This window comes from Sus scrofa, chromosome 1 (assembly GCF_054392235.1).
Source record: "Sus scrofa isolate SSC_HxYL_T2T_F1_AM1 chromosome 1, Sscrofa_HxYL_maternal_Yorkshire_Landrace_v2.0, whole genome shotgun sequence".
NCBI lineage: Eukaryota > Metazoa > Chordata > Mammalia > Artiodactyla > Suidae > Sus > Sus scrofa.
In genome coordinates this window covers 114,524,083-114,543,207 of record NC_139383.1, presented here as the reverse complement: position 1 = coordinate 114,543,207, position 19,125 = coordinate 114,524,083, and the positions used below count along the sequence as shown (strand labels likewise).

The window sequence follows — 19,125 nt, the reverse complement described above, 5'->3', positions numbered from 1 at the left end:
CTATTCTCTATATCTAGGAGCATTTCTTCTTTTTTAGATTTCACATGTTACAGAGATCACATGGTTTTTGTCTTTCTCTGTCTGACTTATTTTACTTACTAGCACAATGCCCTTGAGGTCCATCCATGTTGTAGTAAATGTCAAAATTTTAATCTTTTTATGGCTGAATAATATTCCTTTGTATTATTTATATACCATAATTTCTTTATCCATTCATCCATCATTGGGCAATTAGGTTGCTTCCATATCTTGGCTACTGTAAATAATGCTGCAGTGAACATATGGGTGCATATATCAAGTTGGTATTTTTTCTTTGGATAAATATCCAATAGTGGAATTGTTAGATCATATGGTAGCTCTACAGCTCTATTTTTAATTTTTTGATGAACCTTCATACTGTTTTCCATGGTGGCTGCACCATTTTACACCATCACCTGCAGTGCCCAGGATTCCCTTTTATACACATCCTTGTCAACACTTGTTATTTCTTGTCCTTTTGATAATAGCCATTTAAGAGATGTGAGGTTATATCTTACGGTGGTTTTGATTTGCATTTCTCTGATGATTAGAGATGTTGAGCATCTTTTTTTTTGTGCCTGTTGGCCATCTTTATGTCTTCTTTGGAAATATGCCTGTTTAGATCTTTTGCCCATTTTTTAAATCCAATTTATTATTATTAATTTTTTGCTATTGAGTTACATGAGTTCTTTGTATATTTTGAATCTTAGTCCCTTATCAGATACATGATTTGAAAATATTTTATCCTATTTAGTAGGTTTCCTTTTCATTTTGTTGATGGTTTCCTTTGCTGTGCAGAAGATTTTTAGTTTGTTGTAATCACACTCATTTATTTTTGCTTTTGTGCCTTTTGCTTTTGTTGTTGGGTTTTAAAATGTCATCACAAGGATGTACTTCAAGTAGCTTACCAACTATGTTTTCTTCTAGGATTTTTATGCCACAATAGAGCTGAACTTTTGTTTATTGTGAGGTTTTTTAAAAATTACTCATTCAATCTTCTTGCTAGTAATCATTCTGTTCAAATTTTCTATTTCAACGTGATACAGTCTTGGTATACTGTATGTTTCTAGAAATTCATCCATTTCCTCTAGTTTGTCCATTATGCTGATATATAATTGTTTGTAGTAATCTCTTATGATCCTTTGCATTTCTGTGGTGTTGATTGTAGTGTCTCCTCTTCCACTGTAAATTTTATCTATTTGGGTATTCTCTTTTTTTCTTGGTGAGTGTTGCTAAAGGTTTGTCAATTTCATTTATCTTTATCTTTTCAAAGAATCAGTCTTTAGTTTTATTAATATTCTCTATTGGATTTTTAGTCTCTATTTCATTTATTTTTGCTCAAATCATTCTTATTTCTTTTCTTCTACTAACTTTGGGCTTTGTTCATTCTTTTCTTTCTAGTTTCTTGAGGTATATAAAGTTAGATTGTTAATTTGAGACTTTTCTTATTTCTAGAGGTAGGCATTCATTGCTATGAACTTCCCTCTTAGAACTACCTTTGCTGTACCTCCATAAATTTTAGTATGTAATATTTCCATTCCATGTCTCAAAGTAATGTTTCATTTCTCTTTTAATTTCTTCTTTGACCTATGCAGTAGCGTGTTATTTAATCTCCACATGTTTGTGAATTTTCCAATTTTGTTCATTTCAGATTACTAGTTTCATACCACTGTGGTCAAAAAAGAAGTTTGATATGATTTCAATCCTCTTAAATTTATTAAGAATTGTTTTGTGACCTACAATATGATTTATCATGGAAAATGTCCCATGTGCACTGGAGAAGAATGTGTATTCTGTTCCTTTTGGATGTAATATTCTGGATTTATCTGTTCAGACCATTTGATCAAATGTGTCACTTAAAGCCAATGTTTTCTTATTGATCTTCTAACTAAACGATTATCCACTAATCTTCCATTCTTTTTATCATTTTTTTTTTTTTTTTTTAGTCTTTTGTCTTTTGTTGTTGTTGTTGTTGTTGTTGCTATTTCTTGGGCCGCTCCCACGGCATATGGAGGTTCCCAGGCTAGGGGTCTAATCAGAGCTGTAGCCACCGGCCTACGCCAGAGCCACAGCAACGCGGGATCCGAGCCGTGCCTGCAACCTACACCACAGCTCACGGCAACGCCGGATCGTTAACCCACTGAGCAAGGGCAGGGATCGAACCCGGAACCTCACGGTTCCTAGTCGGATTTGTTAACCACTGAGCCACGACGGGAACTCCTAATCTTCCATTCTTAAAGTTGTTCTTGGTCAATTCTGTAGTCAGCCATCCTATGTTTGTTTCTAACACAACCTCTCTCAGACCCCATTTCTTCATTTGTAAAATGGGATGAGAACTGAATGAAATAATTCATTTCAAGTGCCTAGTACTGTGCCCAGCATACTCAAGGCCTGAAAAATGTCTGTTTCTCTCTTTAGCCATCCCTCTGCCCTCCCCTCATTATTTTGGCCTGCATATAATAAATATCTGATAAATATTTGATGATTGGCTAAGTTAAGTAGTCTAGTTATATATAAATGTGCATAGTCCTGTAGGCTCAATTAAGGAAACTGAGTGATTAAAGTATTCACGAGTGGCCCTTCATCAACTTCCATTCTGGAGCAACTGATAACTGATACATCAGAAGCAACATCAAGCTCCGTGTTGACAGATGCATAGTCTGCACAAGCAGGGAAAGACTTTAGCAGCAGTGTCAGCACTAGACACCCAAGATGACAATTAGGAAAAAGAACAAACAACTTCAGGAAAAAGGTGTCTTTAAAAGTGTTGAGCAGTGGCGTAAACAAGCAGTGGATATAAAGAAATCAATCACTCAATCACCACTGATAGCCGGCACTGTCCAGGGGAATATTATCTGTTGGATGCAGCTGTGGAAAGGTGATCTCAAGACCTGCTTTGAATTCCTAGGTCTGTCTCAGACCCTTTCTCTAGTCTAAAGAAAAATCATTTCACCTCTTTGCTTTCAGCCCCATTAATAACAGCTCACCACTATTGAGCATTTACTATGTGCCAGGTATGGTTTGATTTTAATTATAACCCTAAAAGGTAGGTACTATTATTTGTTCCAGTGGTACATATGAGGAAATTAAGTCACAGGGACCTTAAGGACCTTGTTCAAAGCTTAGATTGAAATCAGCACAGCATATCTGCAGAGTTCATGTGCATAAACACTCAACTTTATTGTCTCTCATGCTCTAGAAGGATGAGTAAAACTCATCACAAGATGAGCGAAGCAAATTTATTCTTGAATGTTTGGAATCATCTTCAGATTTCTTGCTTTTAAAGGCTGAACAATGTTACAATTATAATGTGTCAGGTGTAGAATAACTTCCTCAAATGCTTTTAACCAAAAGCATGTTCTTGATGCATTTCAGTCTGTTCGATGAAGTGACCTAATGTTTCCTTAATGCTATCTTGAAAATTATGAGTCAGGGATTCATTATAGCCATACATTGCTCATCTCAAGCTGGCAAGTGCCCAGATCAGTTTTATATATTCTCATAAGACTAGAAGCTAATGGAGCCAGCCTTCCTACTACCCAGAACACGAAAGCTTCAAGACTAGGTACAACACCAGTGCACACCTGCATGTCATCAGTGAAGTCATTAAGTGAGCAGACAAGAACAGCCTGCCATCATGTCTGCTTATTGTCAACACTGAAGAGGTATTGACAGTGTTGAGACAGGCTGTCACTGAAGGAAGCTGAGACCGAATCAACAACCAACAGAACATCCACCCTGATGGAACCTGTTCCTTGAGGTGCTACATCAAAACAAAGCATATGGAAAGCCTAATATGTGGGCAATTCTCCACCTTACCTGCTCACACACAAAGGATGTCAGTCCTATACAAAGCAGGTAAAGTATTGCATGGCTACACTGGTGAAGAAATGACTACTGAATTGTTTAAACTCAAGAGTGTGAGTATAATTCACAGACATAGAAAATACACTTATGGTTACCAAAGGGGAAAAGAGGCGCAGGGATAAATTAGGAGTTTGGGATTAACAGATACACACTACTGTACATAAAACAGATAAACAAAGACCTACTATGTAGCACAGGGAAGTATAGTCAGTATCTTATAATAACCTATAATTGAAAAGAATCTGAAAAAGAATACATACACACACACACATGATTGAATCACTTTTCTGTTTATCTGAAATTAACACAACACTGTAAATCAACTATACTTCAATTAAAAAAAAAGAATGTAAGCAAGTTCAGTACCTATTTTTCCAAGGTATAATTGATTCTTAGACCTCTTCTAACCACAGATCAAACAGAAGCCACTAAAAAGCCATATCACACCCTTGCTGAAAGATCAGCCCATCTCTTTCCATTGAGAACATAAGAATTTGCAGCACTTTGGGGAGAAGCCAAGTCTAACTCGCAGGAAGATTACATTAATTATCTGGGCTCATTTTTAAGGAATTAATCTTAAATGAAACACCAACATTTTTAGTGACATCAATGACTTGGTAGATAATAGAATTTTAATTAGAAATATGAATTCATACCATCTGAGAATTCAAGTGGTGCAAAAGAAGCAAGGAAAAATACACTTTATTTCAAAATCTGGGCAAAGTGAGAGAAGAGACAAAAGAGAGACACACACATTGAGAGAAAGTCAGAAAGAAAGAGATACAAAGAGAGAGAAAGGGATGGAGGGGTGTGTGTGTGTGTGTGTGTGTGTGTGTGTGTGTGTGTGTGTGTGTGTGAATACTCCATCTGTGCCTGAAATTTGTTCCATGTTTGCTTGGAGTGCCAATTGCTTGGGAGAATCATTCCATAGTAGATGAGCCTGTTTCAGATCTCATGGAAAACAGTTCCCTCCTCCATTGTTTGGAGTTAAGACTCTGCCAGTGATAGAGCAGAACTTTTAAACACAATTACACTATCAGGATGTACAGTGAATGAGTCAAAGGCCTCAACCAGCCTGGCCTGAGATGATAGAATCAGAGGTAGGTCATAAATCTCCAGCTGCGTTAGAGTGTTTGCCACGATGCAGAATGAGTCTGTGGCCTTGTTTGCGACAATATCCCTGCAGGGGTGATGGATGAGCCAGACTGACATCAGAACAGGTGGGAATATTACAAGGAATATTAACAAGAGGCTTGATGAAAGAGCCCCAGCAATTAAGTCCATGGGAAAGGTTTACTCCAAGTCATAAAAGACATTGTAGATGGGAGATACATTTCCATTTGACCAATTAAAAAAGGCAGACCATACTTGTGCTGGTAACCTCAAAGTCTTCCTAACAAGTCCATGAGCTATTATATTATTATTAGAATTAAAAGTTGACCTTTGCATTTGCCCAAATAATTGGATGAATAGGTGACTATTATCTGAATTCTGGTCAATCAGGGATTGCTCTCACTTAACTGTGTATCATTACCATTCATAAAGCTGTTGTTGATCATAACCTTTCAGAGAAGAACAGGGATCAGTTATGTTGATATGATCTGTTTGATGTCTGGAGAAGGGTTAGGCAAGAGAGAAAGTTAAATGGCACCTGAGGCCATGGGGATGATTTTTTGTAACTCTATCCTGATTCTCCTTTCCCTTCCCCTGCCCGACTTCCTCTCTCCCTCCTATGTCCCCCTCCTCCCCTCCACTTCCCTCTCTTCTTCCCTCTCTCTTTCCTTTCCTTCTTTTGTCCTTTCTCATTTTTCCTTACTCTGCTATCTGTTGTATTCAACCTTCTCCTCCTCCTCCTCACAGCTGACCCTCCCTAGCTTCTAACTGCCTGGCCAGCTCTTATGGGCATCACTTCGTGTCCCTGGTATCACTCAGGGCTCTAGTTATGACTGAGCTTTTTTTAGGGCCACACCCACGGCATATGGAAGTTCCCAGGCTAGGGGTCAAATTGGAACTGCAGCTGCCAGCCTATACCACAGCCACAGCAATGCCAGATCCTAAACACGTCTGTGACCTATACCACAGCTCACAGCAATACCGGATCCTTAACCCACTGAGCTAGGCTGGGGATCAAACCCACATCCTCGTGGATACCAGTTGGGCTCATTACCAATGAGCCACAATGGGAACTTTCTGACTGAGGTTTTAACAGTCTGAATCTCCTCATGTGCTTTCTGCAGGGGTGTTCATTTGAAATGGGGCCAAGGAAGGATGAAGGCAACCATCCTAGACTGCAGAGCTATCCACATAGAAATGGTAGCAAAATACTGAAAGAGTGATATAACTATTCCAAGTCTTCCAGATGTTAAGGTACACTGGTCAAGGGAACAGGAAGGGAGCTATTTTATTTAATAGTTCAGTAACTCAGTTTATCATTTTAAACTATTTAGAGACCTAGTAGGTAGACCTCTATGTGTACTCTTGTGCCCATCCCTTGTGATGTTAGGGGCAGGCTTGTGTGTAGTCATTTCCATTTACAGCCTCCTGATCATCACATCTGCAGGGGAGGTTGGGAAATATAATTTTCTCTGTCCCTCTCCCCCTCTAAGCTGAAGGATGGACAGGATGAATACTGGATATTGGGTAGTCAATCAGCAGGCTCTGCTGGTTCACAAGGGTGGCTGGAAGGAAAGGCGTTTTTGCCTAATCCCCAAAGTATTAACATTTGTATCTGTACCATAATAAGCAGCAAATATGGACACTGAGAGTTAAAAGATCAAGATGTGTAGATAATTTTTAGTATATAGTAATTTAACAGCAGGCTTTATATTAAGGATAAGGAAAGGTTAGGTATATATCCCCCTGGAGGATGTGTGGGTGTGTGGAAATCCAGAGCTGAGCACCTGAGAGACTGGCAACATTGGGGCCCCTGGAGGGACAGCCCAGGGCACTCCAATGGTCAGAGCTCACATGCTTCTGGAGGAAAAGCCCAGAGCACTCCAGTGGTCAGGGCTCAGATGCACTGGTGGTAGCCCCCAAGAGGTCAAGAAAGGAATTCAGGATGATGAAAGAAAATCTAGGATTAGGGAGGTGTACAGCAGGAGAAAGCCCCATCTATAAAAGAAGCCTGGACAATTTAATTGAGTAGCTATTTACGTGTTCAACATTCTCTTTTGCACTGGTAGGAGTTAGTCATGAGCAAAGTATTTTTAAATAGAGGCTATTATAGATCCAAAAGGGAATATTTAATGTGGTTTTGGATAGTTAGCATGTAATAATTTTCTTCCTGCCTGTTAATCCCTTGGGTAATGGATGTTAACAAAAACAACCCAAAAAGATATATAATCTGCAAACATCAGTAATTGATGTTTGTGATCTGTGAACACAGTGTTAGGACTGAAAAGAACACATGTCTTTTAAAAGAAAATGCTTCCAATGCTTGCAGTTCTTTAATAGAAACGTTCTAAGTAAGAAAGACAATCTCTTTGTACTTCTTTGGTGAGGAAAACAGAAATGCAAAGTGTCAGTAAAAGCATGGGTATTGGATAAGCAGAAAAGCCGAGTGTCTAGAGTAAAGATGTGTTTCTTGCATGAATAACTTCCGAACAATCTGCTGAAAGAGTGATTTTGTATCAAGCTGAAACCCCAAACCAGCATCATTTTAATTTGCCAAGCACCTGTGAAGGAATACAGCTGCAAGGCCATGGGAAAACAATAGGAACTGTGACAGTTCATTAATATAAACCAGCAACTAGATTTATTTAGAAAAGTCATTGATATAGAATTACCCTGGAGGATGCAATGACATTCCTTAGCAGGCCAGCAAGCAGCTAACTAAGATTTGAGATGTGTGCACATCATTTGAAACCGAACAGTAATTTGGTAACTATTACGATTTATTGTGTATGTCAAACAGAATAACAAATGTGTAAAGAGCTGAGATTGCTTCAGGAAAGTTAGGTTTACGTTGTATTCAGTTGTTTGGCTTTTTGCATGCAAGGTTATTTTGTTCTGGAAAATCAAGATAATGGTGTTGCCTCTAAAATGATTACTTGTGTATGTATATGCACAGAAGAAAAATATCATAGTACACATTCTTGTCTAGCAGCTCTGAGCCTTAATACAATGCTGATAAGAAGCTAAAGAAGTTGTTTATTGCAATCAAGTCATCGCAGTCTTATGTTGATGGTGACTACAAATATTTCAGGTATGGTAACTCATAAGCAATCTGGCTTGCACAAAATGAGAGATATCAACAGATCTGGAGGCAAAGAAATAGATCTGCTAACCACTCGTTTTTACTGCGAACAGTAAAACGTAACCCTAGAAAACGGGAGGAAAGCAAGATTCTTCTTTCATATACTTACAGCATCTGGGAAAATCTCAGTGTCTGGCACAAATGCAGTAAGCCTGTCCACTGAACTTGTTCCCAGCCATGAGACAGTAATGTGGGAGCAAATGAAAAGAATGTCCCCACACCTCTAACATTTCCTCTTTAAATGCAAAGGAAACTCAACAACCCTCCAGCTAATTTCCTTAGATGGTTTTCTTAATCCTTTCACCACTAGTACTTAGCATCCTGGTACCCGCTGTAATCACTGGAAACTAACTGACTTGAACTGCTGATCATAAAGAGTTAAAGTTTATAGTGACCACTGAGGACTTAATGAGTGGGTCGTGATGACTAAGGATGCCTTAACAACACTGCCAACCACTGGGGCCTGGGGCCATTTTTATGAGACCCCCTCTAAAGGCAGTCAGGGTACACTGGAGCTGGAAAGGGACATGGAAAACATACAAGCTACATGCATATAATCTGCCACTGAGTTGTGAGGTGTTCACAGACCAAGAGCATCTTGCTGGCCCCTTTAAAGTATTACCTTCATTCTTAAGATACTAAAGCTCATTTTTTTTTTTTAATTCTGAAAAAAATTAAAATGATCACAAATCCAGGAAAGATTTGATGTGAAACAAATCGGGGAGGATTTGGGAGGGGAAATCCATTCAGAGACAATTTAAAGGTATGGTTTTAAAGAGGGGCTCTTTTTAAAATCTCAGGAATTGAAAACATATCAAATTATTTGTGCTACACAGTTCTTCATTTTAGCATTATTTTGTTCCCTTTTTCAAATCCTCTGATTCTAAAAGACTGAGTGTTTGGAGTTGCAAAGTACATGATGTGATGGGAGAATGTCCAAGGGCTGGTTCTCATTTTCTGAAATTCTCTAATGGCACTGCTCAAAAAACACAACCTTCCAAACAAACGCCGGAATTTTTTGTTGTTGTTTGTTTGCTTTTCACATCATGAATGAAAAGCATTCTGAAAATATGAAGCAATTACACAATTCTCCAGGTTCCCCTGTAACAATAGTGCTGAAACATTCAAAACAAAGACAAATAACATAATAAGAAAGTGAAAGATGCTGAATTTCCTGTAAGGCCCATGTGGAATCTGGGCCTTCGGAACAAGTCAACATGGTACCCATGTGCAATTGTAGCAACTGCCCTAGTTTTTCCTAGGTCAGTCCCATACCTTTGTAGTGGAAAAATGTTGTGTTTGGCTCATGTGTTAAAATGCAAGCCCTGGACAACAGATCCCCCCTTCACAGTTGTTGCTGACAGTGTTTTGAGGAAAGAGAACAGAGGCTGAAATCTATAAAGTTAGAAAACAAATTTGGTAGACAGATGTATTCTATTTAGTAATTACCTGTGAATTAGTTGGCAACATTTAAAACTTAGGACTTTCACACTAAAAACTGGATTTCCAGCTTTTCTTGAAAAATTAGAAGATATGTCCTTAAGCCCACAACTCATCAATGCAACTTTATCAAGTGGGGGTAGAGGAAGAGGCCCTCCGCTCATCTTTCCAGCTGACTCCCCAGGCCTGCTGATTCCAGCTATTCATGTGTGCTACTGGCTCAGGGACAGTAAGCCAGGTTTGTTCCAACCTCAGGTCTCTAATCACGGCCCAGTGCCGTAAGCAAGCCCAACTACATAACTGCAGGGCCCACTGCAAAATAAAAAATGACTCTCATTCAAAAATTATTAAAAATTTCAAGATGATGACAACAGAGCATTAGACCAAATGTGGGTCCCTTATAACCCCGGACCCTGCGTGACTGAGTGAAGCCGGTCCAGGACTGAAGAACAGTTTTGGAGCTAAGGGGCACGTTTGGCTTCACTCTGACAACTCAAGAACTGTGTTGAGTGATTTTCCTGAAAGATACAAAATTTCTGAAAGAAAGTGAATTCTTAAAGGACTAATAGCACAGAAGGGATTGTAATGAATACATTCTCACAGCACTGAAGTAAGAAAGCAGAACTATCTTGACTTTTTCCTTGTTTGTAGATAGTTTTGAAACTTAATTTTATTAAAAATAAACATTTTAAAATTACAAAGTAGTACACCTATATAGTAAACATTCACTCATATAAAACATATAAAATGAAAACCTAAAGTCTCTCTTCATTCTCTCTCAGAGCTTCACACTCACATCCATGTGGCTTCTTATAAATCCTTGTTATAGCCCACTTTTTACATATCTTTCTAGAAATTTCCTACATGCATTCATTTATCACAAGTGGGATTCTACTGTATTTAATGCCTGAACTTTAAGAAGTTTTTATTGTATCTTAGAGAACATTCTACTATCAGTACCTGAGAATTCGCTTACTCTCTTAAACCACTGCACACAATTCCATTTCCTAACCAGATCTGAAAAAATGAACATCACATTGTTTCCATTGCTTTTGTTCACTGGTTTCCTTTGCTAGTATACATACTCACTGTTAAACTAAGTATGTTCTTTGCTTAAGATGCCGTCTCCCTAGATCTGCTCATGGTCCTATGTTCCAAAATTTAGATTTTTGTTCAAATGTCAGCGTCTCAGAGGGAACCTCCCTCTGTCATTCTTTTTCCTAATTTATTTCCTATAGCACTTTTCACCATCTGAAATTATATTTCCTTACGTGTTCATGTAAGCAGCCTGAGGGCAAGGTTTCATCTGCTGTTCTCACCACTCTATCCCTGGTAAGGCCACCCATACTTTGTCATATACAGGGACTCAGGAAATATTTGTTTAATAAATGAGTAAGACTCTCACACACATGTCTTCTCTGTAGGACAGAGTTTTAAATGTGGCAATACAAAGGCAAAGGCTATGTGCATTAAATGTTTTGTTAGGTAGTGGCAAATTGCTTTAGGAAGGTTGTACCAATGTATGTATCTGCTAACATTCCTGTTTCCTCTCCCTCTTATCAACTTCATGTTTAGAAAATACTTTTTCAGTCTTCAGCTGTTTTATTTGCATTTTTAAGTATGACATATATTACTATGCAGGGCTAGTTTTCTGTTGTATGAAGTTTGGGAAGAGGGGGAGAAAGGGAGTCAGAAAGTGAGGTCACATTACAAGTTTCCTTGCTCCAGAGTTCTCCATGAGCTACTGGCTGGATCTGACAGTTCAGTGCCACCACACTTGTGTGACGACTGCGCCTTTAACCTGGAGATTTCATCACCCCTCCTCTCCTATCAACATCCCATGCATTCTTCATTCAGGACCAGCTCAGAGGCCATTTTCTTCAAGAAGACTTTCTCTGTCCCCCTTCTCTAATCTCACCCAGTCAGAAGGAACCACCCCTCCTCAGTGTTTCCCCAGCATATCACTGGGCACCCTAGCTGGTCTGATGTACCTTGCATTAAGGTCCAGTCAGTTGAGGGCACACCTGACCTTCCACATGACTATCTGGTCCTTGTGTGTTAGGAGAAGATCCTATCTATAATTCCTCCTTCTGTGAATGTGTCTTCACGTGATGACATGACGTGACATTTTGAGACCAAGGAGCACTTCTTCTGGGCTGAGAGTCCTGCTAACAGACAAGCCCCCAGGCTCTCACTCCACTCTTCCTAGAGCACCAGCCACCTAACCTGGCCCTGGATGGCTCTACCAAGCTCTGAGATAAGCAAAACAAATACAGTAGCAGGCCAGCCCCAATGTCACCTCCCCCCCCCCCACACACACTTGTCCCAGGCAAGAGGAGTCATTGTAAACCCACCTGGGGCTTTTGCCAGCCCCTTATCTTTGTCACCCATATCTCCTCAAAGTAAGGCAAACAAAGCCCCAGTGCTTTATCAGGAGTTGTAATTCCTTACATCTCTCTTATCACCTAAGATTACCCAATCCTACCAGAGCTTTCAGGATCTGTGTGGAGGATAACAGGACCTTCTGGTAGCAAGTGGTCTTATCACCCTCACAGCACTTGAAGGGTTGGGGGAGGTTTCATTTCCACCCTGGTATTTTTCCTGACTTTTCTAAAAGGCCTGGCTTTGTGACATGGTTTAACTGTCTTTAGGAAACTTCTCAACTCATATTTCTATGGCGTTTATGTCTGAAGCAAGTAAATAATAATAGCTGTGATTGAGCAAGTTTTCTATGTTTCCGACTCCACAAGATCTCATTTCATCCTTCCTGTGAGAAAGATACCACTGCCATTTTATAAATCAGGAATCTGAGGCTCAGGATGGAGAAATGATTCCTCCAAAGTCATAGAGCTTTTAAATGCTGAAGCATGAATTTGAAGCCAGGTCTTCAAAGCCTAACATACATACTGTGCTTTGCAAGAAGCAATACCAAGTGGTGGCTGAATACTGGATTCCAGAACCTGGCTGCCTGAGTTTGAATCTTGACTCTGCTACTTATCAGCTGTGTGACTTTGGGCAAGTACCTTAACATCTCTGTGCATCAGTTATTTATTTGTAAAATGGGATTCACTAAAGCCTCTATTTCATAGAGTTATGAAAATAAAACATTTGCATGTGTGTGTATGTGTGTGTACACTTGGGCCAATCAATTTCTACTCTGTAAATGATACCTATTAATAATTCTATTTCGATTATAACTGCTGCCTCTCTGAAACTAGGCAAAGGATAAATGAACAATTATCTCACTGATTTGAACATTAAATATAAGGAAGACAGGAGAAAGATATAAGACAAAAGAATACTGTTTGCTTGTTTCATTGTCTTGTTTGTCTTTCTTTTGTTCTTCCTTTTCCAAATATATCTAGCTTCCTTTTTGCTTTGATAATAAAAGTCTGTCCTTCTTTTGACCTTAGAATGCTCTATACATTGAAAAAAGTTGCAACACCCTGAAATGTAATTATTTACACATTCATGTACTTTTCTCCTTGGTATCTCCTTCCCTCACATATATATAGACACATAAAATATATAAAGACACACATGAAGGCATACCCTGTCTTAGCTCAGGTTATGCCACTCAACTGAGCTCCAGTTATCCCACTTCCACAAGGGTGGGTGGGTGTGTGCGTGTGTGCGGGTGTGTGGTGTGTGTGTTCATGATAGGAATCAACTCACTTATTATCACTGGTGCAGTGGCTTACCTATCATGAAGTTTAATATTTGTCTCACAAACTTCTATACTCTTAGGGTTGGAAGGGATCATAAAAGTCACCCAGTCCAACCACCCTTATGATGTTTGACTCACCTCTTACAATATCCTGACCAAGTGGCAAAATAGCCTATATTTGAATATTCCCAATGACAAGAAGTTCACTAGCTCCTAAGGTAGCCAATTCCATTCTTCCCATCTCATTAGAGTCTGTAGACAAAGATGACATTAATATTAACTCTTTTAGGCTAATAAGGAACACCTACTTAAACTAAGATTTAAAGCCATTTTTGGTAGGAAAAACTATTTTCAATATATCTGATAAAGGATTAATGTCCCTACAAGAAGAACTTGAAAATTATAAAAAGATAACAAATATTCCAACAGAAAAATGAACAGGTACATACGTAAGTAATATACAAAAGAAGAAATAACCAAATGTTAAAAGATCTGCGCAAGATATTCAACCTCATAATAATCAAATATATGCTTTCAAATTGGCAAAGATAAACTCAGGATACTCAGTACGGAGGATCAAGGTGTGAATGAGGGAAAGTGTAGTCTCCATCACAGCTAGGGGTGGATTTTAAACTGATCAAAAAAAAAAAAACTTCTAAAAGGCAATTTAGCAATATGGATCAACATTAAAAATGCACATTGAGGAGTTCCTGTCATGGTGTAGTGGTTAACGAACCTGACTAGTAACCATGAGGTTGTGGGTTCAATCCCTGGCCTCGCTCAGTGGGTTAAGGATCCAGTGTTGCTGTGAGCTGTGGTGTAGGTCACAGATGCAGTTCTGATCCTGTGTTGCTGTGGCTGTGTTGTAGGCCGGCAACTACAGCTCTGATTTGACGCATAGCCTGGGAACCTCCATGAACCATGGGTGTGGCCCCCAAAAGACATAAAAAAAAAAAAAAAAAAGCACATTGACCCAGAAATCTCACTTGTGTGAATTTATCCAGGAGATTTTTGTTCAGCAGATAATCTTCTTTTTATGAATGGAGGTGATGGGTATGTAAGTTGAAAAAATGAATATAACTTGGGTCCTTAAGAATAAGACACATTTTCATTTGCACTCAACAAATGTCTCGTCCCTTCTTGCTACATTTAATCCCTTCACCAGTACCTTGGATCTCACCCTTTTTAGGGCCAGGAGATCCTTTCTCTTTCAATACGAGGTCATCCCCACTCTGCCCTAATCTCACTCCAGATGTTCTATTTCTGCAAACTGTTGTTCAAAGGAGTTGCTAGCCCTCTCCAGGCCTGACTCAGCCTACTCACTTATAACTCTGAAGAGCATGGATGAAAGCCAGGGGAAAGATGCATCAAGAGAAGGAATATAATACACTGGCCACAAACTTAAGCCATGGACCCTGTCTTACAGAATTAATATCCTGGTTTTACCATTTACTAGCCTTGCCTCAGTGTCTCTGTCTATAAAAAGTTCCAGATGCAGGGATTCACAGCTTTAGCAGTGGAAACAAGGCATATTTGTTGAAAACAATTAGTGGCAACTGTTTAATAGTACACCTTCCTAAGGCTGCATTAACAACTGAGGCAAACAAAAAGTTGATCCCCCCCACAAAATAGTAACAATCTGGAAATAAAATGACAAGAATGAATTTCAAAGCTCTAACATATTCTTGAGAATCTATAGGCTATATGAATGTCCAAAGTTGTGCACATGTTCAGGGCTGTGCAGTAACAAGGAAAGACCTAAAAAAGCCTAAACTCTCACCTCTTGCTAATCTTTAGGCTCTGTGCAAAGCAGGACATACAGGCTAAGGCAGAGGTGTAAACTGCCTGCCAGAACGTTAGAAGGCACACACCAACACTCACATAGAGCCTCTCAATAAAGCCTGGGAAAATTATTGGTTCCAGGCATTTAAGGAATCTTTGTACCATCAGCTGACCACTAATCTAATCAAGCAGAGACTTCTGGTGGCCACAGTGAAAGAAAATACAGACTTATAGAATATTTTAGGAAAACCACTTTAAAAAAGGCAACAATAATAAATAGCAAACCCTGGAGTAGGTGTAAATATGATTTCCAGAGTTGCCACATTATTTTAAATGTCTGCTTTTCAATAAAAAATTATGAGACCGCTAAAGAAAGAAGAAAGTATGACCCATACACAGGAATTTATATCCACATGTAAAAATAAAGACCATTAGTAAAGGTAACTAAATATGTAAATATAAAAAACAGTATTGAGATATTTTTGCTTGTAACTCTATTTTTCTCCTATCTGATTTAAAATACAACTGTATATAGCAATAATTTTAAATCTTACATTTATAGGCATGTAATATATAAAAATGCAAATTTACGACGATATTAGCACAAAGGATGATAAAGGGAACAAGCTCTATAGAGGCAGTTTTTGGATACTATTGAAGTTAACTAAGGTTTTTGTATACTATTGAAATTAACTACTATTTAATAGTCTTGTATATTATTTAAATTAAAATTAAATTGGTATTTATTTATCCAACCTAGATTGTTATGTTAATTTTAATCTCCAAAGGCAACCAAAACAAATTTTTTCATTATAGTAAAAGAAACAGGAAATTAAAATGGTACACTAGAAAATATGTATTTAGCATAAAAGAAGCCAGTAATAAAGGAATAAATTAATTTAAAAAATACATAGAAAGATAGGCCAAATGGCAGACACAAAGACTACCTTATGAATATTTATATTAAGTATATATGGATTAAACTCTCCAGTCAAAAAGCAGAGATTGGCAATTTGTTTTTTTGTTTGTTTGTTTGTTTGTTTTTGGTTTTTTTTGTCTTTTTGCAATTTCTTGGGCCACTCCCACGGCATATGGAGGTTTCCAGGCTAGGGGTCTAATAGGAGCTGTAGCCGCCAGCCTACGCCAGAGCCATAGCAATGCAGGATCCCAGCTGCATCTGCGACCTGACCTACACTACAGCTCACGGCAACGCCAGATCCTTAACCCACTGAGCAAGGGCAGGGATCGAACCCGAAACCTCATGGTTCCTAGTCAGATTCGTTAACCACTGCACCACGACAGGAACTCCTGATTTTTTTTTTTTTAATTATCAAGCTATACACTATTTATAAGACACACAATTTAGATTTAAGGACACGAAAGGTTGAAATATATGAAGTAAAAACTGACATAACTGAAGGAAGAAACAGACAATTCAGCAATAGTTTAAGGCTTCAACAGCCCACTTTCAATAATGGATAGAAAAACTATATAAGAATTCCTGTCATGGCTCAGTGGTTAGTGAACCCAACTAACATCGATGAGGATGTATGTTTGATCCCTGGCCTCGCTCAGTGGGTTAAGGATCCGGTGTTGCCATGAGCTGTGGTGTAGGTTGCAGATGCGGCTCGGATCCCGTGTTGCTGTGGCTCTGGTGTAGGCCAGCAGCTACAGTTCTGATTGGACCTCTAGCCTGGGAACCTCCATATGCTGTGGGTGTGGCCCTAAAAGACAAAAAGACCAGAAAAAGCAAAACTATATAGAAGATCATCAAGGAAATAGAATACTTAGAAAACACTATAAACTTATCACTGAAATGCCTATATAAAAAAGATGAACGATCTCAAGTTAACTACCTAGCATTCCTCCTTAAGAGACAAGGAAAAAAGAGAGCAAACCCTAAAGTCAAAACAAGTAGGAAGAAGGAAAGGAAATAAATAAAACAGTGAATCAAAAAACAACAGAGAAAATTTATAAACCATTTCTTGGTTTTTTGAAAAGATCACCAAAATTGACTAGTTGTTTGCTAGACTGGCCATGAAAAAAAGAGAGACTGTCCAAATTACTAAACTCAGGATGAAAAGAGAGGACATTACTACCAACTTTGCAAAAATAAGAAAGAAATTATAGGGGGATAATATGAACAATGTGTGTCACAAAATGTAGTAATCTAGAAAACAGACAAATTCCTAGAAAGACACACACTGATGAAACTGACTGAAGAGGAAAATATAAACAAGTAAAGAGCTTGAATTAGTAATCTGAAACCTTTCCCCAAAGAAAAGCCCAGACCCAAATGTCTTCACTGGTGAATACTATCAAATAGTTAAAGAAAAAATTAAAACCAAACCTTCACAGACTCTTCAAAAAAACACTAAAGGAGAGAAAACTTTCTAATTCATTCTATGAGGTCAGTTAAATGGATAAGACAGAAAATAAATTAGTAATTGCCAGGAGCTGAGGAGAAGGGGCAATGGGGATTGACTGCCAATGAGTGTGGGGTTCTTTTGAAGTGCTAAAAATATTCTGGAGTTAGAGGGTGGTTATGCTATAGGCTTCAAGTCCCCTTCAGGGAGATTAAACCCAAAAGCCTCTGGCCATGTCTCACTGTAATGCCTTCCCCGACCCTGACCAGCCTAGGCTGCTCACTCCCTGCTAGAGAAGGAATGTCACCCATTCCTCACCCAACCACCTAGAACTGGTTCCCCAGGCAAATACGGTATCCTGCCCAAGTCCAATGAAAAGATCAAATTGGGTCTCCACTCAGGTGGCATCATAGAGTATAAAGACTATTGCAGACCAATCAGGCTCTCTTTTTTAACCTGTGTGCATGTGAATTCTCTCAATCCCTCTCTGAAAATGTACTTCCACTTTAATAAATTTGTAAAAGTCTGCCATTCCAATGCTTTGTTACAGTGGGACAGGAACCTAGGAAGCTGTGACAGTATCAGTTATGTCTGCACAGTTCTGTGAATGTAGTAAAAGACTTTGAATTATACACTTTGAAAGGGTGAGTTTTATGATACGTGGATTATACGCAAATTTTAAAAATTAAATGACTTGAAATAAAATTAAAAGTTTTAATTTCTCAATAGCACTAGACACATTTTAAGTGCTTAATAACCATATGTAACTAATGGCTACTGTACTAGTGCAGATATAAAGCATGTATACCATCTGAGAAATTTCTACAGAATATGCTGCTGGAAGGACTGCATATGGAAATGGACTTCAAGAAACACCAGGGCATGGTAGGCACTGTAATATTCCACCCCGATACCCTTTTAGAAATGAAGGACTTACTCCCCATGTGCTGGGAGTGTTTCTAGTAGACACTCTCAACTCTCAATCCATATGTATATATGTCTCAATATATATAGTGTTTGCTGAAGAGAATCACTTAGCCCAAGCTTTCACCTCATCCCAGATCAGAACACATGCAGGGGGAGGAGGTATGTATGAAGGTCTGGCCCCTTATTCCAATGTGGGAAACTCTGAAAAGTCCTCCCACCCTCTAAACTCCCCATAGGATCAGCTGGAGCCTATACTAACACTGTACCACAATCCAACCTCTTTCACATCCTGCTTTGTCACCTTTCTTTTCCTAGGTGTTAATAACAAAAGCAGACTCTTAAATTCCTACATGCTAATCTCCATCTCAATGCTTGCTTCCTGGGAAAACCAATCTGCAACACTCAGACCAATTCACACAGTCATTCATTGTGAAACAGGATCTCATAGCTAAGACCTCATCTCGTCATCATCTCATGATGATGGTGCCTGATTTCCCAGATAGAAAGGATAACGCTGACCTGAAAAATATCTGTATCTGCTTCTTGGATGAGGATTCACAGGAATCCCCTAAATGAGCATACTGAGACCAGCTATAAAACCCTGGCTGTGGGCCACCTCAGGTATAAGTCATTATCAGCTTGAGCATTGTATTGGAAGCGCTGGAGTGGGAAAGTCTGGATGATCCAAGAGGTCCATGTTGCTGGAGTTCCCAGGGCTCATCAGGAATGATCATCTCCCACTTCTCAGCCACAACTGCCCCAATAACCAGTCTCCTTGGGAAAGGGAAGACGTTTACCTGATT

General features: G+C 38.9%; 1 long non-coding RNA gene across 4 annotated transcripts in view; it reads right to left on the bottom strand.

Annotated features, from left to right (window-relative positions):
- Positions 1–19,125, bottom strand: part of LOC146406306 (uncharacterized) — a 419,026-nt gene that overhangs the window by 305,376 nt on the left and 94,525 nt on the right. The window contains exon 2 of one of the 4 annotated variants that reach the window (XR_014809196.1): positions 13,386–13,499. The exons of the other annotated variants lie outside the window; for them this stretch is intronic. This is a non-coding gene — a long non-coding RNA (uncharacterized LOC146406306). The remainder of the gene's footprint in view (positions 1–13,385; positions 13,500–19,125) is intronic. 4 annotated transcript variants of the gene reach the window in all.